The sequence below is a fragment of the Ornithorhynchus anatinus genome, chromosome 12 (assembly GCF_004115215.2).
Source record: "Ornithorhynchus anatinus isolate Pmale09 chromosome 12, mOrnAna1.pri.v4, whole genome shotgun sequence".
Taxonomy (NCBI): domain Eukaryota; kingdom Metazoa; phylum Chordata; class Mammalia; order Monotremata; family Ornithorhynchidae; genus Ornithorhynchus; species Ornithorhynchus anatinus.
In genome coordinates, this window is record NC_041739.1 from 5,008,242 (window position 1) to 5,031,250 (window position 23,009).

General features: G+C 42.8%; 1 long non-coding RNA gene across 1 annotated transcript in view; it reads right to left on the minus strand.

The window, feature by feature from the left end:
- The window catches only part of LOC103169982, a 56,133-nt gene extending 36,142 nt beyond the window's left edge, over window positions 1-19,991 (minus strand). The window contains exon 1 of the long non-coding RNA XR_003763204.1: window positions 19,831-19,991. This is a non-coding gene — a long non-coding RNA (uncharacterized LOC103169982). The remainder of the gene's footprint in view (window positions 1-19,830) is intronic.
- Between the last annotated feature and the right edge of the window lie 3,018 nt (window positions 19,992-23,009).

Below are 23,009 nucleotides of genomic sequence, written 5' to 3' on the forward strand. Positions count from 1 at the left end.
TGACAATACACCTGTCCATCAGACAACTACTTTACCAGGAACAACAAAGCCAAGGTCTGCCCTCCCTTGGGGTACTTTTTGTGTCATCTGTTAAGGACCTTCTATGTACCAGTCACCGTACTAAGCGCTGGAGTAGTTACAAGCTAATCAGGCTGGACACAGTTCCTGATCCACATGGGGCTCACCGTCTTAATCCCCATTTTATAGATGAGGTAAATGAGGCACCGAGAAGTAAAGTGACTTGCCCAAGGTCACACAGTAGACAAGTGGTGGAGTCGGGATTAGGACCCAGGTCCTACTGACTCCCAGGCCCGGCCTCTATCTCCAAGGCCTCGCTGCTTCTCAGAATCAAAGGTTTGGCACTTCCTCTGGAGAAAGTGCCAGGAATGTGTGGCTACAAAAGGTTAATACTGCTCAACCAACATGTGTAGCTCCATTCTGTCCAATTTTCTTTCATTTTCCTCTTTTTTGGGTGGGAACTAAGTTTCAGAAATGGTTATAAATGAATAGTGGTGGTATTTGCTGAGCACTATACTCAGAGTCTGAAGAACCCTTTCTCTGACCCAAACACAATTCAACCAGTCAATCAAGAACAAAATGTTAATAAGGTTGGAGCCACCTCACATTCAATCAATCAATGGCATTTACTAAGCACTTACTGTGTGAAGAGCATTGTGCTTGGGAGAGGACAGTATAACCAAGTAAGGAGACACTCTTGTATCATGGATAATCCCCTTTGCCAATTGGAGAGCAGAATTTTGGATGAAAGAGTTTTTCTTGAAGACACTTTCACAGGGCTATCACTTTGTGAAATCACTCTGACTTTATACCGTTTTTTTTTTTTTTTCTGATGAGGTGAGGTTGAAATAATGGCCCTGCTAAATAATAGTTTGAAATTAAAGGATTCATTATGCCCCAAACTAATGACCTAAAAAGAACTCTTTCTCCATGTGGATAAAAGTAAAAATCAAAAATAGATTGCACATCCTCTCAAGGAAACAAAGGCAGAGAAGAAAAGCTATGGGAAATGTTAAGCTATTAGCTCAAACCGAATGTCATTAAGAGTCAGTATTAGTACTATCATTATTGATATTTTGGTGATTAAATAGGCTATAGAATAGTTCTTCCCTATGGACCAAATCTTCTGTTCATTTATGTTCTTCAGCCTTCAGAATCATACTTTCTTTTGCCTCAGAATGATTTGGCTGTAACATCTCTCTGTGGATTTCCTCTCCATCTTTGTCATTTTTGTATACACTCTTCTTCATTACTTTCAATTCTTTGAAGGGAAGAGCATGGCAGCCACCTGAGCCCAAGCCTTTGATGGATGGTTTCCTGTAGACTCTCAGAATCCTTTGAGTTTGCGAGGACCCATAGGGTCACCTAGTTATCCCCGTGCATATGACGTTTTCATCACATTATTTCAAAAATCATTTCTAACTCAGAGGACTCTAATCCAGTTCACCATCTCCCTGTTTCCTGACAATCTATGTCAGTGATTGCCTCGAGTCATTCGACTGGATAGTCTGGTGTGTCTCTGTTTCTTTACTTCACCTACTTTAAGCAAATCATTTTTGCATAAACTCCCCACCTTAACCAGAAAATGTCCATCCGGGTTTGGAAACCCCCTTCTACTAGGTAACAGGTTTCCTCTATTTCCCCAGATTTCCTTTCCTCTGACCATTATACCCATTTATCTTCATTTTCTTCATAAAGGATATTGTGTTTTCTAAACCTTTTGCTATTTCTTTTGATCTGTTTTTTATGTGACTTCATATCACCAATGACAAATAATGTAGAGCACAGGAAAATGGGAAAGATTAGAAGATGCTTTGAAATTAAACCAGGAAATACAAAATTTACTTTATATTTATATATGAAAGTACACACACACACACACACATGCAATTATTTCTATCACTGAGGTAAAGGGAATAGAGCAACTCATCTTCAGGCTACTTATGAGTACTGATAAAGAGTTGAAAACATAGTCAGACCCAAAAAATAATGTCCCTAAAGAGCAAATCTAATCCAGCACGATGAGAAAATTAGTAAAAGAATGTGGAAGAAATACTGGGTGTCGGTTTGAAGATCTGGAATGAAGTCAATGAAAAAGGAGAATTTGTGGAAGGCAGAAAAAGGCCTGGAAGCAAGGAGTGGTGTTGTGAGAAGAGGCAGATTACTGAGAAAGTGTTCGTAATGAAATGAAAGGTAGAGGCCAGATCTGCAAGGAGAGTACATAAAAGGAAAATGATAAAAGTGTGAATAGGTTAAGGTAAAAGCAAAAAAAGCTGACATTTGACGGAGTGAAATTACAGAAACTAGCGTACGGATTTCAGGTTGAGGAAATGAGATTAAAGCAGCAGGTGGAAGCTGATTCTGATATTGATATTCCAGACACATCAGGTGAAGAAGTGATTTCTAGGAACACCAAAGGCCAAAATGGTAACCTGAATTTCCGGTGTAAGAAAAGTTGAGTTCTGAATAAAGGTCGCATTCAGGGGGCTTTACCTGATAGAGGCTAGAAAACAGACAATGAAACAAAGATCATATTTTGCATATTGGATCATCAAGGAATCAAGCCGGAGGGTGATTTTCTTAGGAAACTCACCAGGTGCCATCCTGAGAGGGGCTGTCAAGGGATAACGGGGGGATAAGGAATACCTTCCCCTTACAAGCTCTATTTAAAGTGTTCTGTGATTTAATCGGTCAATTAGTATTATGTATTGAGTGCTTACGGTGTGCAGAGCACTGTAATAAATGCTTCAGATCCTGTAAAGAGCACCTCTGCTCTCACTGAGTTTGTCTCCTAGTTGAGGAGACAGAAACTGAAATAAATTGCAGGTGGGATAGGTCAGTATTTAGAACGTGGTATTCATTCCTTCCTTCATTCAATCACATTGACTGAGTGCTTACTGTGTGCAGAGCACTGTACTAAGCACTTGGAAAGTACAATTCGGCAGCCGATAGAAACAATCCCTACCTGACAATGGGCCTGCAGTCTAGAAATATTATCTGATCTTCCTATCCTTCTTTAAATGTCTTTATACATCAATATTATCGCTGTAGACATAAAATAATCGAGTTGGACCATCTGTGTTCCACATGGAGTTTACAGTCTAAGTAGGAGGAAGGATTTCATTCATTCAATTGTATTCATTGAGTGCTTACTGTGTGCAGAGCACAGTATTAAGTGCTTGAGAGAGTTCAATACAAGAGTAAACACGAGTTTACAATCTAGAAGCTTTAATCCCCATTTTACAGATGAGGAAAGTGAGGCACAGAGAAGTTAAGTGACTTTCTCAAGTCGCACAGCAGGTAAATGGCGGAGCAGGGATTTGAACCCAGGAATTCTACCTCCCAGACCTGTGCTTTTTTCAATAGGCCACACATGCTGCCTCTCTATTCTATTGTAATGTGTGGTGTAGTGGATAGAGCCGGGGTCCAGGAGTCAGAAGGTAATGGTTCTAATTCCAGATCTGCCACTTGTTGGCTGTGTGACCATGGGCAAGTCACAAACCTCCTCTGTAAAATGTGGATTGGGATTTTGAGTCCAAATGTGGGTCAGGGTTTGTATCCAACCCAATTAACTTTTATCCAACCCAGTGCTTAGAACGGAGCCTGGCACACAATAAGAACTTAACAAACACCATTATTTTTATTATTATCATTAAAATTTTAATTTAAATTTGTACAACAAGGAGCTTAAACATGTTCCAACTCTATGTTGTACTCTCCCAAGTGCTTAGTATAATGTTCTGCACACAGTAGACAATAAATACCATGGATTGATTTAGACTGGCAGTTAGTCTATTTCAAAATGTAAACACTTATCTGAACTGGAAGGATTCGGTTGGTAAAGAAGATCTGGCAGGTCTTTTTCAATTTTAGTTGACAAAGCATTAAAAGGACACACAAAAATGGAGGCATGCAAAAAGTCTTGCTTTTTGTTGAAAGAAATCTTAGTCAAGATTCAACTGTACCCAATAGGGTGGAAGCCACAGCAGGGGTGGAGAGAAACTATTAGTTAAAATGAAAAATGTTCACCTACGCTGGGTAGCATGTGATAGTTTCACGAAAAGGATATTATGCACCAATGAAACAGCTCATTGCCCCAAACCTTTACTTCATTGGTAAAACTCAGACCAGCCGCAATCGTGAATTAAAGCATTTAAAGGAACAGGGTTGGCATAAAACTTGTCAAAGCTCAACAATTCTTCTATTCCTAAAATCACATTTTCTGTAATGCTCTTTTTGAAATTTTATATCTTTAACACATTCCCATAAAACACTTTCATAGCTGTGTTCGATTAAATGTAGAAAATTACATTTTGGGAATTATTGTTAAAAGCAGAGACAGGTGGCAACCAGGCAAATGAATATCTCCAAAAATGAAGGGGGAAAAATCAGAAAGTTTATTCCTCTGAATATTCTCCAGGTAGACAAATGCATTGCTTAACCAATTAACTGCTGTCCGCTTTCCCTATCTGTAGTTTTCCCCATCTGTACCTGAGTCAGACGAAACTTTAACCGACTGTTCTAGGGGTACAGCAAAAATATTTACTTGCAATTCCAGTTTAGGGTATTGTTGCTCTGAATTCTAAGGGAGAGTGCTTTGAATAAATATGGCCCACCACCATAGCAGTTGGTTTCCTCTCTTATTTTGTGGGCAGCGTTCACGACTATGGTTTCCCCAGCATGAGGTGCATTACATTACACCTATCGGATGCTCCAGAAATAATATTACTGTTACCGTGATTATCACTCTCCCCACCCCCGCAATTTACATATTGCCTGACGCCAATATCCCAACTCACTCACTCAATCACCTCTTCCTCTTCCAATTTATTTATCCATTCATTCTATCACATTTATTAAATGCTTACTGGGTGTAAAGCACTAAATGCTTGGGAGAGTACACTATAGCAAGAGTCACATTCCCCCCAACGAGGTTATATTCTAGAGGGTCCTTTTTAAGGTCCTTTTTTGATTCCCCACATCAGATTATTAATGATTTCCACAACCCTCCTCCATATCTGGACTCACACACTCATCACTGTAGCTGAGCTCAGACCAGAATTCCTTCTGTCTGAGGGTATTTGGCTTAGGGGTGAGATTGGAAGGCTCCCCACTCCCACCCTCTTAGCCTCGAAGAGGAGGTTTTGAAAATGAGAGCAGAACATATTTACTACACCTGGTGAGTCTCTAATTACAACAGTCTAGATTCATCATTTACCCCCATTTGTCATTTTAATTAATTACTCCGGGTCTGACTAAGTCCCACTGCTAGGCTACTGGAGAATTCCCAGAGAGTTAGAAGGATTAAATATGGCCATGGGGCAGCAGAAATTTTTGAGGACCAGATTTTTGTCCTAACCAAAGTTATTTTTAGCCTAGGTGTTTTGGGGTTCGAAGCGCCCGGAGCAGTCGATCCAACTTTTTTCGCAAACATTTGGGCTTTCCATTATTTCTGATATCCAGAGGGGAGAGCTTATGGATGTGTGAAAATCACATTTTCTAATTCTACCCTCACCGGGTCACGAAGCCTAAATTCTTCACTCAAATTAAAGGAGCGTACTTGTAGCTATGAGGTTTAAAGTGTTCCTTTTAGAGTGTGTCAAAGGATATCTCGGTGGACGTCAAACTGATAACAGGAAAGGTTACTTAATGATATATTTTCAACACAAGTCTTTCTATAGGCAGCTGAGGCTGGGTGTTCAAGTAGAAACAGCATGGGAATGGAAGTTTGGAGACTTGGGTTCTAATCAGAACTTCCCCTCTGCTGTGTGACCTTGGGAAAGTCCCTTCACTGTTCTGTGCTCAGGTTTCCTCATCTGTAAAATAGGGATTAAATAATTGCTCTCTCCTTCTTAGTCCCTGCTGTATTGGAGGAGCTAGTCTGTCAAGAAAAGAAGGAAACTAGAATGGCCTCATGGAAATAATAACAATAATATTTGTTAAACAATCAATCAACCATTCGATCATATTTATTGAGTGCTTACTGAGTGCAGAACACTGTACTAAGCACTCTGAAGAGTAAGTGTAACAATATGAGAGTTGGTAAGCACATTCCTTGACCACACGAGTTTACAGTCAGGAGTATAGTCAGTGATCTAGAGGGCAATTGTATCTTACAGTCATAAGTACGTATTATGTGTCAAGCAGTGTTCTAAGCACTGAGATAGATACAAGGTAATCGGGTCAGACAAAATTCCAATCCCACATTGGGCTCACAGTCTAAGAGGCAGAACAGGCATTTCATCCCCATTTTGCAGTTGAGGAGACTGAGGCACAGGGACATTTAGTGACTAACTCAGAGTAACACAACAGGTGAATGTCAGAGCCAGGATGAGAATCTAATTCCTCTGACTTGCAGGCCCGTGCTCTTTCCACCAGGCCATGCTGCTTTGCTGAGAAAAAAAATTCTGGCCTGGAAGTCATGAAATCTGGGTTCTAATTCCAGCTCTTCCATTTCCCTGCTGTCTGATATGCCTGTTGTGGGCACGGATTGTCTCTCTTTGTTAGTGAATTGTACTCTCCGAGTGTTTAATACCGTGCTTTACACCCTGTAAGCACTCAACAAATATGATTGAATGAATTAATGAATTAATTAACAAATATTGGGCAGGTAACTACATTTCTCTGTGCCTCAGTTTCTTCAGCTAGGAAATGAGTATTAAATATCTGTTTCCTTCTTATTGTGGGTTAGGGACCTTGTTTGACATAATTATCGTACATCCATTCCAGTGCTTAATTCAGTGCTCTGCATCTAGTAAGTGTTTAATGAAACCCATCATTATTATTATTATTACAACACTGACTAATACCAGGAAACAAAGGGTTAGGATAGACAAGGGTTAGGATAGAGAGGAACCTATAAGAAGGAGACAGGCAAATGACAGGGTCTCTTGGGGCTCTGTGTTAGAAAAGATTTGTTTAATGCCTTCACCGGGCTCCAGATGAAGGAGAGGGTAGGGAAATCTCTAGGTTTGCAGAATACACTGTGGCCCAACTTTGCACCCTGAACTCCATCTGAACTCGGGTCAAATCTTGACTAGACTGGAGCTAGACTGTTTCAACTACTTCACTGACCTCTTTATCTCCAATCTCTCCCCTTTACAGTCCATACTCTACCACCATGAGCATTAAAAAAAAACAAAAAACTATTCAAATTCTCTTCACATCAAGCATTAACTTATGACTGAGTTTAAAGCATTACATCACATCTCACCTTTCACTTATCCACTCTCTTCTCCCATTACAACCCAGCTCACACTCTTGGGTCCCCTCAAGCTAACCTACTCACTGAGCATTTTTTCACCTCTCCTGCCTGCTATGTTTTCCTCATGGTCTTCCTCCTACAAATCTGCCAGACTCCAGATGTTTCTCCATCTTCACAAAACATTAAAAAACCCCACCTCTTCCAAAAAGCTTTCCCCATTTCCTTTGTCCCTAGGTCATATGCTCACCTCCACACTTTTGGGCCACCTCAACCACAACTTACAATACTTTACTATCTAGAATTTCCCTGATTTCTGTATGGTCAAGTACAGATGGCTAGATATATCATTTATTTATCAATTTTCTCTTTGTGCCCCTTGACATTTTGTACCTGTCCATAATCCAAAGGGATTTTTTCCCAGCTCTTGCCTCTCAGTGATGCCTAGCTAAGTTTCAAATTTTGCTTCATTATGGCTTGGAAATGTGGTATTTTTAATTTTTTTTGTCTTTTGTGTCCACTCTGTGCTTACTACAGTCACCCCACCATAGAGCAATAATGACTGACTCGAGGTTTGCTTTATTATAGGTTGGAATTGTTATTTTTTTTTTCTTTTGTGTCCACTCTGCTTATGTTTATGCAATCACGTTGCCTTAGAACATTAGTTACTTGGACATCTTTCTATCATCCATGCATGTTGCAGATTATTCCCAATAAAGGTGTGAAAGGATAAGTTTTCATCCATGCTGATTTTTGCTACAAATTTTATCAAGAGAGCAAGGTGTCACTGAGATGTCTGAGGGGGTGGGGAAAAGAAACATCTGAAGATGAGGAGGAATACCTAGCTAAAGTCCATGGACTGATAAGTCACTGAAAGATTTAAGGAGGTGGCATGATTTAGTGGATAGAGAAGGAGGCTAGAGAAATCAAGGGATTAAAATTCTAGCTCCTGCTCTGCCACTGGACTGCCACAATAGGTTTGGCACATCACTTGTGCCTCTCTGACCCTCAGTCTCCTCATCTGTAAAATGGACATTGGATCCCTGATCTCCTTACTATTCAGATTAGGATTGTGATTATCTCATATAATAATAATAATAATAATAATAATAATAATAAGTGTATTTATTAAGCTTTTACTATGTGCCAGGTACTGTTCTAAACCCTGGGATAGATACCAGATAATCGGGTTGGAAACAGTCCCTGTTGGTATTTGTTGGTATTTGTTAAGCGCTTACTATGTGCAGAGCACTGTTCTAAGCACTGGGGGAGATACAGGCTAATCAGGTTGTCCCACAGGGGCTCACAGTTAATCCCCATTTTACAGATGAGCTAACTGAGGCACAGAGAAGTTGAGTGACTTGTCCACAGTCACACAGCTGACAAGTGGCAGAGCCGGGAGTCGAACTCATGACCTCTGACTCCGAAGCCCAGGCTCCTTCCACTGAGCCACGCTGCTTCGGTCCCTGTCCCACGTGAGGCTCACAGTCTTAATCCCCATTTTACAGATGAGGAATGGGAGGCCCAGAGAAGTGAAGTGACTTGCCCAAGGTCACACAGAAGACAAGTGGCAGAGGTAGGATTAGAATCTAGGTCCTTCCAACTCCCAGGCCCATGCTCTATCCACTAGGTCATGCTGAATCTCCAGGCCAGCGTGTGAATATCCACCTCGGCATTTACTACAGTGCTTGATACCCAGTAGTCTATTTATAAATGCCACACTAATTATCATTTCAGAATGCAGATTTTAATCAGAGAGAGAAGCTTAGAATCCTTCTAGACTGTGAGCCTGTTGTGGGCAGGGATTATCTCTCTTTGTTGTTGATTTGCATTTTCCAAACGCTTAGTACAGTGCTCCGCACACAGTAAGTGCTCAATAAATGAAAATGAATGGATAAATGAATGAACCAGGGAAAGATATACCTTTTGTGACTCATATTTTCATTATATTCGTATATATGTATAATGCATATGCACACATATAAATGCATGCTATCTTCTTGCAAAGTAAAGTCAACCTATATTGTATATTCATTTTCAACAGTTTCTTGAAATGAATTGAAACAAGATTCTCAATTCCTTGACCAGGTCAAGAAAAATGCCAACTATTGTTTCAGTTTATAAACAATCCCATCTCGATACGACAAAAAAAAAAAAAAAAAAGTTCGAATGTTCCACACTGCTTCTTTTGATGAAATATAAATGTCCTCAGGGTTGAGATGAATCTGCGGCATTGGAGACAGGGAAATAGAAAAACCAAAACAGATACCCGTCAAATGAAACACAGACCCTTAGGCTAAAATCATTTAAAATGGCGGATTGAAAGAAGTGGCAGAATTGGAACCAAAACACTTCCCCCATGGAATCGAGGAGTTTTTTTTTTTCTTTCAAAACTTCGACCAGAATACACCAGTGTTGGAATCTCCGTTTGAAGGCAGAAGTGCTGACAAAACATGTTTTCGAGTCAAGTTGCTGTCTTTTGAAATATAATAATACCTTTCTCCCAGCTAGTTCCCTTAGATGTTGTGAGGATTAAATATATGATATCTGAAAAGAACTTGGAGTTCCTTGGAGAAACACACAATAGAAATATCTGGCATTATTATTGTCATGAACATCTCTTACAGAACACAGTGCATTTTTTTTTCCCCTCCGGTATCTGACTTGAGTGTCATCCAATGTTCAAACTAAGGAGACAACCCTCTTATGGGGGAAAAAAAAAAAGGTAACCACAAGGGGAGATACCTTCTTTTATGACTTCACGTTTCAGGAGATCATACCCTCCCAAAGCCAGATGACAAGTCACATGGACTTGGGTTTAAACCTGACTAGAGCAGAGAATCCCAGCAGGGGTAGGAATTGCTGTGAAGCAGCGTGGCTCAGTGGAAAGAGCCTGGGCTTTGGAGTCAGAGGTAATAGGTTCGACTCCCGGCGCTGCCGCTTGTCAGCTGTGTGACTGTGGGCAAGTCACTTCACTTCTCTGTGCCTCAATTACCTCATCTGTAAAATGAGGATTAACTGTGAGCCCCACATGGGACAACCTGATTACCCTGTATCTACCCCGGTGCTTACAACAGTGCTCTGCACATAGTAAGTGCTTAACAAATACCAACATTATTATTATTATCTCAATGGCCTCCCACAGTGTGTCTGAATTAAACACTCCCCGGATTCGTCTAAGAGTATCAGAGCTATGTTACTGGAGCTTCATTAGGGATACAGCTACTCCTGAGGCTGTGTCTCAATTTCCACATCTGTAAAATGGAGATGAAATATCAGATTTCCTTTTTAATGGTATTTGTAAAGTATTCACTGTGTGTCAAACAGTGTTTAAAACGCTGGGGTAGATATGATTTTGTATGGATTCAGTTCCTGTCCCACATGGGGCTTACAGTCTAAAAAGGACAGGGGAACTGAGGCACAGAGAAGTTAAGTGACTTGTCCTAGATGACCCAGGAAGCAAATATCAGAGCTGGGACAAGCAGACATTAATATACATCTAGATAGATAGATAGATAGATAGATAGATAGATAGATAGATAGATAGATAGATATAGATAGATATAGATAGATAGAGAGACAGACAGATAGCTAGCTAGCTAGCTAGCTAGATTGATTGATAGATATAGATAGACAGATAGCTAGCTAGCTAGCTAGATAGATGTATATTAATGTCTAGATAGATAGATAATGGATAGGAGAGAGAGAGAGAGAGAGAGAGAGAGAGAGAGAGAGAGAGAGAGAGAGAGAGAAATTAGTGATATATACTCAAGCTATGTGTGACTGGGAGGAGGGAAGAACAAACGGACCAAGTCAGGGTGACTGACAGAGGGTGACACAGGGTAACCTAGTGGGAGAAGAAGAAAGCAGGCCTCTGGAGTACATGTGCCTTCAGTAAGACTTTGAAGGTGAGGAGAGTAACTATCTGTTGGATTTGAGGAGGGAGGGTGTCCAAGGCCAGAGGCAAGATGTGGACTAGGGGTCAGTAGCGAGATAGGTGAGATCGAGGCGCAGTGAGAAGGTTGGCATTAGAGGAGCGAAGTGTGCGGGCTGGGCTGGAACAATAGAAAAGCCAGATGAGACAGAAAGGGGCAAGGTGCTGGACTGCTTTCAACCCAGTGGTGAGGAGTTTTTGCTTGATGCAGAGGTGGATGGGCAACCACCGGAGTTGACATAATAAGAATAATAACAATAACAACAATAATAATAATAATGATATCTCTTGAGCACTTACTATGTGCCAGGCACTGTACTAAGCACTGGGATGGATAGAAACAAATAGCACTGGACACAGTCCCTGTCCCCTGTGGGACTCACAGTCCCAATCCCCATTTTACAGATGAGGGAATGGAAGCCCAGGGAAGTGAAGTGACTTGCCTAAAGTCACACAGCAGACAAGCGGTGGAGACGGCCTCCGAACCCATGACCTTCGGACTCTAAACATTTCCAACTTCAGGCGGGGCAGAGGTAGTCCTGAAGAGCTTTAGAATATCAGGTTTTGAGGCCCCATCAATAGCATTGATCGACTGATTGATGACCTCCTGAGGTAGCGGGCGGGGGGAGTCGGGTGGAAGAAGCATGGAACTGAGCAGCTTCAGGGAGGGAGTGGAGAAGGAATCACAAAATGACCCAATTCCCTCCTCCTTAGCTCTGCTGTCTTGTTGCTAGGCCAGCAACTGTGTCATTTAAACTGCCTACACAATTTAACATCGCCAAGATCTGCCTTTTCCTCTCCATCCAAACTGCTAACACGCTTGTACAATCACTCGTTCTATCCCGACTGGATGACTGCATCAGCCTCCTTTCTGATCTCCCAACCTCCTGCCCACTTCAGTCTATACTTTCACTCTGCTGCCCGGATCATCTTTCTGCAGAAACGCTCTGGGCATGTCACTCCCCTCCTCAAAAATCTCCAGTGGTTGCCTATCAACCTCCGTATGAAGCAAAAACTCCTGTTTGTGCCAAAGCTGTCCATCACCTTGCCCCTTCTTACTTCACCTCCCTTCTCTCCTTCTCCAGCCCAGCCCGCACACTCTGCTCCTCTGCCGCTCACCTCCTCACTGTCCCCCGTTCATACCTACCCTGCCGTCGACCTCTGGCCCACGTTCTCCCACTGTCCTGGAATGCACCCCTTCAAATCCGACAAACTAGCACACTTTCCCTCTTCAAAGCCCTACTGAAAGCTCATCTCCTCCAGGAGATCTTCCCAAACTAAGCTTCCCTTTTCCTCCACTCCCTTTCCCCTCCCTCCTCATCGCCCTGACTCTTTGCTCTAACCCCCTACTGCCCCACAGCACTTGTGTGCATGAGTACATATTTATAATTCCATTTATTTTTATTAATGATGTGTAGATATCTATAATCTTATTTGTTGATGTTGATGCTACTGATGACTGTTTACTTGTTTTGATGTCTGTCTCCCCCTTCTAGACTATGAGCCCGCTGTGCGCAGGAACTGTCTCCGTTGCTGAACTGTACTTCCCAAACGGTTAGTACAGTGCTTTGCACACAGTAAGTGCTCAATAAATACGATGTAATGAATGATAAAATGAATGAATTTATGAGGTACAGATAGAAAGGGGCCACTTACTTGATTATTTGGAAGGATTTAGCCCAATAAAAGAGGCCATAGCTCAAAATGTGTCAGTCCTTCATGCAACCATAGAAACATTTTCAAACACTGGAATCAGAATGAATAAATTGGATGTTTAATCAAATCTATATATTTAGAGAGAGAGAGACATACACATATGAGAAGCAGCGTGTCCTAGTGGAAAGAGCACTGGCCAGAGATTCAGAAGACCTGGATTCTAGTACCATCTCCTCCAACTGCTTGTTGTGTGACCTAAAGCAAGTTACTTAAGTTCTGTGTGCCTCAGCTTCCTCATCTGAAAAATGGGAATTCAATCCTCCTCCCTCCTCCTTACGTTGGGAGCTGCTTGTGGGACAGGGACTGTGTCCAACCTGATAAACCTATATCTATCCCTGCACTTAGAATTAGGCTTGACATAGAATAAGCGCCTAACAAATGCCCCAAAACAAACATCCAACAATACACTCAGCTTCTTTAAGATACTATTTAAGAAGGAAAGGGGATAAAAAGGTACTGTGAAGCATCCAGTGCAGTTGAAATACGTGGGTCTTGTTTGAACATAGCCAACCGCCAAACAACTAAGACATTCTGTCAACAAAGCCAGCTCGTCACTGTCAGACTATCCATTTTATGTCAAGTGGATGACAAACGTCAAAACCGATCAAACTCCTATGAAGGTTTAATACTTTCTAGACAGACAGTAATACTTTGCTGACCAGCTGTAAATATCCAATGGTAAATGAAGATACCAAATATACCACTTTCCCAACAACCCACTCTAGTCCTCGGAGCCAGAACTGTTCTGTTCTTTCATTCATGCGATCATACTTATTGAGCGTTTACCGTGTCCTGAACACCATACTAAGTGCCTGGGAAAGTACAAAACAGCAATAAAGAGAAACAATCCCTGCCCACAACAACCTCACGGGACCTTCTACTTGGTCTGTGTGTCCAACCTGATTATCCATATAATAATAATGTTGATATTTGTTAAGCACTTACCAGGTGTAGAGCACTATTCTAAGCACTGGGGTAGACACAAGGGAATCAGGTTGTCCCACGTGGGGCTCACAGTCTTATTCCCCATTTTACAGATGAGGTAACTGAGGCACAGAGAAGTTAAGTGACTTGCCCACAGTCACACGGCTGACAAGTGGCAGAGGAGGAATTCAAACCCATGACCTCTCACTCCAAAGTCCATGCTCTTTCCACTGAGCCACGATATCTTCCCCAGCATGTAGTTTAGAGTTTGTCACATAGTAAATGCTAAATAAATACTATTATTGTTATTATGTTTATTACTAGTACCTTCATTACCCTGTCTCTGACTCAATCCATGCCGGCCTGGCAAAATTTCCTGGGCACCTCCATAATTCTACTTAAGAAGTGGAAAGAACCCCGGGCTTGGGAGTCAGAGGTCGTGGGTTCTAATCTCGGCTCCGCCACTTAACAACTGTGTAACTTTGGGCAAATCACTTCACTTCTCTGTGCCTCAGTTACCTCATCTGTAAAATGGGGACTAAAACTGTGAGCCCCACGTGGGCCAAACTGATTACCTTGAATCTACCCCAATGCTTAGAACAGTGCTTGGCACAAAGTAAGCACATAACAAATACCATCATTGTTATTATTATTAATCAACTGCAGCTATGCTATTTTTCCATCTTCACGTAGCAGGGAAAGTGTCTTATCAACTCTACTGAATTACAGTTTCCCAAGTGCTTAGTAGAGTGATCTGTACATAGTAACCAGTTCTTAAATGCCACCGTTTGATTGATTAATTTATGATGCACAGCTCTAATCATTTGAGTCTCTCCAACGTTAGAAATTCCTTCATCCCCAGATGGTCTGTAGATATTTTCCACTTCCATTATGTCCTTCCTGTTTCTAATTGGATGTCAACATTGTATTACTGGTGGTAATAATCATAGGTTCATTGCTTAATCTTTCTAGGCAAAGAAGAAAAGGCACTCATTTTTACGCTTTATGGAAGGCAACTTCCAACTGCATTTCTGCCTCAATGAAACTGGCTCATTGGCCTCAACCAGTATTTATTGTGCTACTGACATCGATTTGCACTAGTAGACCTCTATTTTCCAGCCTCTTATCTCCTTTATTTAGAAGAGGAAACAAGCTGATCTTTCTCACCCCGAGCTCCTTGGCTCATCAATTTCCTCAGTATTCACATGATTTCATAAAAGAAGAGATATTAGTAGCTCCTTGTAGATAAAGAACGTGCCTACCAACTCTGTTATAGTATACTCTCCCAAGGATTTAGTACAGTTCTCTCCATGCAGGAAGAGCTCAATAAATACGATTGAATGCATGCATGAATAAATGAAAGCGTTCTGCACTCGATAAGTGCTTAGTAAATTACTTGATTGAGAGTAGGAAGGACAGTGGGGAGGGAGGTGGAGAGAGGTAACTCAAAGAAGAATGGGGAGAACCCGGCTCGGTTAATACCCCCCGTTTCCCAAAGACGACTCCCTACTTGGACCTTTCAGTCCCCCCATTTACTCTCTCACCTGTTCCAAACCTATAGCCCAAAGTTGCACGGTTGATAAGTGGCAGAGCAGGGACAGAAACGATCTGGGCCTGTCACTCCCCTTCTTAAACACCTCCAGTGGTTGCCTATCAACCTCCGCTCCAAACAAAAACTCCTCATTCTAGGCTTCGAGGCTCTCCATCACCTTGCCCCTTCCTACCTCTCCTCCCTTCTCTCTTTCTCCCGCCCACCCCGCACGCTCCGCTCCTCCGCCGCCCACCTCCTCACCGTCCCTCGGTCTCGCCTGTCCCGCCGTCGACCCCCGGGCCACGTCCTCCCGCGGTCCCGGAACGCCCTCCCCCCTCACCTCCGCCAAACTGATTCTCTTCCCCTCTTCAAAACCCTACTTAAAACTCACCTCCTCCAAGAGGCCTTCCCAGACTGAGCTCCCCTTCTCCCTCTACTCCCTCTACCGCCCCCCCTTCACCTCTCCGCAGCTTAACCCTCTTTTCCCCCCATTTCCCTCTGCTCCTCCCCCTCTCCCTTCCCGTCCCCTCGGCACTTTACTCGTCCGCTCAACTGTATATATTTTCTTTACCCTATTTATTTTAATGAATTGTACATCACCTTGATTCTATTTAGTTGCCATTGTTTTTACGAGATGTTCTTCCCCTTAACAATGGTGAAAAATAGAGTTAATAATAATAATAATGTTGGTATTTGTTAAGCGCTTACAGTGCTCGGCACATAGTAAGCGCTTAACAAATACCAACATTATTATTATTAACTCTATTTTTCGCCATTGTTCTCGTCTGTCCGTCTCCCCCGATTAGACCGTAAGCCCGTCAAACGGCAGGGACTGTCTCTATCTGTTGCCGACTTGTTCATTCCAAGCGCTTAGTACAGTGCTCTGCACATAGTAAGCGCTCAATAAATACTATTGAATGAATGAATGAATTAGAACCCACCACTTCTCACTCCCAAGCCCAGGTTCTTTCTACTTCTTAAACAGAATTATGGAGGTGCCTAGGAAATTTTGGAGCTGATTAGTCAGAACCACCTCTGGAATATGCAGAAGTGTCCAAAACCTGAACAGTACCCCTGATGAGCTAGGGTCCGTGACGGGGCCCGGTTGCCAAAATAATAATTGTCATCATAATGGTATCTGTTGAGCACTTACTATGTGTCAGGCATGTACCAAGTGCTACGGTGGATACAAGGAAATCAAGTTGGACAGAGTCCCTGTCCTTCCTGGGACTCAGTCTCAATCCCCATTTTATAGATGAGGGAACAAGAGGCACAGAAAAATGAAGTACAGAAGTGAATTATGGTAATATTTCTGGTGTTTGTTACATGCTTACTATGTGCCAGGCACTCTACTAAGCACCGGGGTGGATGAAACAAAATCGGGTTGGACGTAGTCCCTGTCCCACATGGGGCTCACAGTCTTAATCACTTAGATGGGGCAAGTCACTTCACAGCATGGCTTAGTGTCAAGAGCCCGGACTTGGGAGTCAGAGGTCGTAGGCTCTAAACTTGGCTTCTCCACTTGTCTGCTGTGTGACCTTGGGCAAGTAACTTCACTTCTCTGTGCCTCAGTTCCCCCATTTGTAAAATGGAGATTGAGACTGTAAGCCCCACATGGGACAAGCTGATTACCTTGTATCTACCCCAGCGCTTAGAAAAGTGTTTGGCACACAGTAAGTGCTTAACAAATATGGTAATTATTAAATATTATCGTCAATCCCCATTTTCGAGGTGAGATAACTGAAATAACTGAGGCGTAGATAAGAGAAATGACTTGCTCAAGGCCACCCAGCAGACAAGTGGCAGAGCCGGCATTAGAACCCAGGACATTTTGACACCCAGGCCCACACTCTAGCCACTCTGCCAGGCTGGGAAATGACTTGCCCTAGGTGAAAATGCAGACAAATGCAGAGCCAGACTTAGAAACCATGACTCCCAGGCCTGTACTCTATCCACACTCCATGCTGCTTCTCAATGTATCGGAAGCATTTGGTTAGCTTACCAAGTTTTTGAGCATCCTGAAAGTTCTACGAAAACCAAGGCAGAGTGGTTGAACTCAGATCCAATATGGCCCGACCTCGCCCAACCGGTGATTCCCAACCTGACCGGGGCCTGCTGCCAATCTCCCACGTTCGGTCCTGCTTGTAAGGTGACCTCTGCCCCAGGGGTCACCTCCAGGTTCACCCACATGTCTTTTGGCTTCAGTCGAAGCCTGAGGAAGCTCCACAATCACCCCAGGCCCCCTCCTCTCGAGCTTCGCAGGAAGCTTCCGCCCCTCTCTCTTCCCCAGCATCCTCCATCACACACCCGACTGGACGACCTAGACATTCAAATTACAGAAAGATCAATCACGTCATCTCATTGTGGGCTGGGAAGGTGGCCACTAATTCTGTGGTATGGTACCCTCCTAAGCGCCTAGTACGGTGTCCTGCACGTAGTCCCTGCTCCGTAAACACCACTGACTGACTTTTAGCCGAGAAAAAGTGAGGCAACTCTTACCGGCTCAAAATATTCTGCCCAAATAACGTTTCACAGAACAAACCGTGCCAACCTACCGAGGAACCCTGCACGAATTTAACAAACTTTGATTCCAAAAGATATCAGCATATCTTCGAGGCTGAGGTTATCAGGTCCTTTCCGCTTCGCGTTCCTCGGAAAATGGCTTCTTTCACTGGACGTGGTCAGTCGCTCGATACCCTAGTTTCTCTGGGGTTTTGCCAAACATCTACTGATGCATAAAGAGGTGATTTTATGTTCAGGAAATGGCCAGGTCTGCAGGACAACACAAAGCTCTTAGCATGGCCTGGAAGTCGGAAGGATCCGTGTTCTAATTCCTGCTCCGCCACTTGTCGGCTGGGCGACCCTGGGCAAGTTGCTTAATTTCGCTGAGGCTTAGTTACCTCATCTGTAAAAGGGGGATGGTGTCTACCCTAATGTTGAGGACAGTGCCTGGCACAGAGTAAGTGCTTAAAAAATACCATTGAAAAAAAAAAAACAATAGAATGAGAAGATTGCAGTGTCACATGATTCCAAATTAAGGAAAGTGAGATGGTAGTGCACACACAAGCAGGAGCCTGCACACTTGGAATATACACACACACACTCATCTCTGCTCCTCCCCTTCTCCCTTGCCATCTCCTCAGCACTGTACTCGTCCGCTCAGCTGTATATATCTTCATTACCTTATTGATTTTGTTAATGAGATGTGCATCACCTTGATTCTATTTATTTGCTATTGTTTTAATGAGATCTTCTTCCCCTCGATTCTATTTATTGCCATTGTTCTTGTCTGTCCGTCTCCCCCGGTTAGACCGTAAGCCCGTCAGAGGGCAGGGACTGTCTCTATCTGTTACCCATTTGTCCATTCCAAGCTCTTAGTACAGTGCTCTGCACATAGTAAGCGCTCAATAAATACTATTGAATGAATGAATTGGTGATTTCAACACCGTGGTGCACTGTATCCATACAGGATCACATTTTCAGACTAATTCATTCATTCAATCATACTTATTGAGCACTTACTACGTGGAGAGCACTGTACTGAGCACTTGGAAAGTACAGTTCAGCAATAGAGACAATCCCTGCCCAAACTGGGCTTACCTGTTCCCTACCTCCCCACCTGTGTTTGAACCAACATGCATTCTAGCAGGGCTGGGTGTATTTTTGGAGGTGAACTGGGAAGCATTCTCTACATTTCATGATTTCTGGTAAAACCACGGTGCCCCACTCAGAAATACAAACCATTCTGGAGAGGACGGGTCTTCAACAACATAGAGGAGATGACCTAATCAATCAACTTGCCCGATTTTCCTTCGTAAGCGAAAATCAAAACTCACAGCAAAAACTGCAACCCCAGAAACAAAACAGTCGATCAATCGCTCGTGCTTATTGAGTGCATTCTGCACAGACATTGTACTAAGCATTTGGGAGAGTGCGATGCAATATAATTATTGGAAGATGGTGATCTCTGCTCAAAAAGAGTTTCCAGTGACCTTACAGTCCAGACTTGACATTCCACCACTAACCTAAACCATTAAAGCTCTTGAATACCCAAGGTTACTTTTGATCAATTACATCAACTCTAATCAGGAAATCCCCCAAAGAGTATCCACTCCCAATTCCTGAACTAAACGCACGTACGTATTTCTGGCAAAGCGAAACAAGAAACGTACATCTTGGAATCCCTGATCTTAATTTAAATGGATAATCAAATATTATGAGAACGATAGAAGTAATGTTTCATTTCCTATTCCACTGGAGATAATCCAGGTCTAAATATCCTAATTAGCATCTGCAACTCCATGTATAACCATCTATATTACACCCTTTCATACAAGTGCACGTATATGTGAGCTTGTTCTTAGGCATGCGTTTCTTTTTTTAGCACTCCCCAAATAAGAAATCTGGATAAAGGAAGAAATTAAATGAAACTTCAAGTTGACTTATCATTCCAGCCCACTGTGATGAAGTTTAGGACCACATCTGAGAAGCATAAAGAAATGTTACCTCTCCAGCAGGTGAGATTTTCCGACACAGGAGAGTTCTCCAGGGGGGGTCTGCTGAAACGGACACATAAGAGAAGCGAACTTTCTAGCCACCTTAGCTCTTCTTGTGGAAACTCCTTGGAGATTCTTCGGTGCGCTAGTTGAGGACACAAGGTCATGAGTGTGTGTCTCTGTTAAACCCTCACTTTGAGGGCCCTGAGGAACGGACAGGGTTAAAGTGTCTTTATGTGGAACATCACTGACATCCAGTGGCTCGTAGGGCAATCACAGGTGTGGAGAGTTTTATTTGGGACTCCAGTTTCCTAAATTACTGCCATCTGGAGACATGAAGACAACTGAAAGAACCTGCCCTTTGAAAAAAAAAGTTTGAATAATAATAATTACGGTATTTGTTAGGCACTTAAAATGTACCAGTCCCTGTACTGAGCTCTGTACAAGCAAATCGTGTCGGCCACAATGCAGTCCCACGTGGAGGCTCACAGTCTCAATCCCCATTTGACAGATAAGGTAACTGAGATATAGAGAAGTTAAAATGACTTGCCCAATGTCACACAGCCAGGATGAGCACCCATGACCTTCTGACTGCCAGCCCTTTGACTTAGCTACTATGCCGGGCTACTGTTTTCATTTTCCTTTTTCCTCTCTCTCATTCATTCATTCAGTCGTATTTATTGAGTGCTTACTATGTGCAGGGCACTGTATTAAGTGCTTGGAATGTACAATTCGGCAACAGATAGAGACAATCCCTGCCCATCGATGGGCTTACTCTCTTTCTCTCTGACTCAAATGTCTCTCTGTCTCTGTCTCTTTCTCTCGTGCTCACTCATGAGGGTGGTATGCCCGCATCTCTGGATAATTCATTGAATTTTCCAGCAATTCTCATGCATGCTAGGGTAGTGTCTCCATCACCACATCAACAGATTTGAAGAAGAGGAGCAAAGGTGGTCTGACACATCTACAAGACATTTCCCCCCCAACGTAGTTCTTATTCAGGATGGCGTCCTCTCGGGTGACAGAAACAGGTTCTTAGCCAATGCTTTGCAAACCCAGAACTGAAGCTGGAATGAAGTGTAGTCAAAAATTTCACCTCCGCGCAGTTATCCATCTCAGAAAAAAAGGGGTCTAAGGAGCTCGGATAGTTGATTGGATCTGCTTTGCAGGATGGCAGGTGAGTGAGCTTGCCGTGGAAAGCAAGAGAAAATACTCCTACCAGCTGCACGTGTGAAGACAAGATTTCGATTTCAGGTGGAGATGAGAGAATTCATTGACCTGCTTTTATATTACAGAGAATAGGGTTAGTAGCAGTAATTCACGCCTTGAACAAAGCTACAACATAGAGAGCTTTTTCTCCCAGCAAAGTGGCTGAAAGTCATTGGCTTCATGAGAATGAAAATTGTGGTATTTATTGAGCGCTTACTTTTTGCCAAGCGCTGTACTAAGCATTGGAGTAGATTCAAGATGATCAGGTCCAATATGGAGCTCACAGTCTAAGCAGGAGGGAAAACAGTTATTGACTTTCCATTTTACAGGTGAGGGAACTTCACGTCTCCAAGATGTAGGACTATCCTCTAATAATAATGATCGTTATTATTATTAATGTACTTGTTAAGCGCTTACTATGTGCCACTCACTGTTCTGAGCGCTGGGGTAGATACAGAGTAATAAGGTTGGACCCAGTTCCTGTCCCACATGGGGATCACAGTCTTAATCCCCATTTTACAGATGAGACAATTTAGGTCCAGAGAAGTTAAGTGATTTATCCAAGGCCACACAGAAGACACATGGCAGATGCAGGATTAGAACCCAGGTTCTTCTGACTCCCAGGCCCGTGCTCCATCCACTAAGCCAAGCTACTCTAATAAACCAAGTTTTGAATTCCATCTAGAGGAGACTGTGAGATCTCATGTACCTCTAAAGTTCTCGGGTCCAGGTCAGGGGCAACATCCTCATCTGTTCATTCATGGTGTAGTGGATAGAGCACAGGTCCGGGAGTCAGAAAGTCATGAGTTCTAATCCCATCTCCACCACCTGTCTGCTGTGTGACCTTGGGAAAGTCACTTCACTTATCTGTGCCTGAGTTACATCATCTGTAAAATGGGGATTGAGACTGTGAGCCCCATGTTGGACAGGGACTGTCTACAACACTATTTGAGTCGATCCACCCCAATGCTTATTAGAGTGCCCGGCACTCAGTAAGTGCTTAACAAACACCATAATTATCATTATCATTAGAAATATTAAATGTAGGAGATATCTTCAAAGATTCTGCACGTAAACTCAAAGATAAGAAAGAACATATATGCATAAGCCTATTACAGGGTCTTATGTCTCTGTTCCATCTGGTCTGAAATAGGACTCCAACCAGTGTGGCCTATTGGAAAGAGCACGGGCCTGGGAGTCAGAGGACCTGGGTTCTAATCCCCACTCCGACACTTGTCGGTTGCCTCACCTTATGCAAGTTACTTAAATTTTCCATGCCTTGGTTGCCTCATCCGTTAAATGGGAGTAAATCCAACTCCCTCGTACTTCGAGTGTGAGAGCCCATGTGGGATAGAGAAGGTGTCCAACCTGCTTTTCTCTAGACAGTAAGCTTATTTTGGGGAGGGAACATGTCTACTAATTTCATTAAATTGTACTCTCCCAAGCACTTAGCACAGTGCTCCGAACACAGTAGACTGCAATAAATACGATTGATTGGTTGATCCAATTGGGTCATTGTGATTCTTGGGGGAATTATGGGTTGTTTTCTCTCAGTGAAGTTTGGTAACTTTCATCAATTGAAGCAGCTTGGTATAGTGGATAGAGCACAGATCTGGGAGTCAGAAGGTCACTGGTTCAAACCCTGGCTCTGCCATTTTTCCGCTGGGTGACCTTGGGCAAGTCATTTCACTTCTCTGGGCCTCAGTTTCCTCGTTTGGGATTGAAATGTGGGACAGGGACTGGGTCCAATCCATTTGTTTGTATCCACCCCAGAGCTTAGTACAGTGCCTGGCAAATAGTAAGCACTTAACAAATATCATTATTATTATCATCCTCCTGAAGATTAACCTTAGTACTTAGGAATGAACCACCTAATATTCCTAACTTTACTCCATATATCCCTACGGTAACCCATTATGGACATCTCATCTATCCATTGACCAAATCTACGGTTATTTTCCGCCTGCAAACTTCTACTGA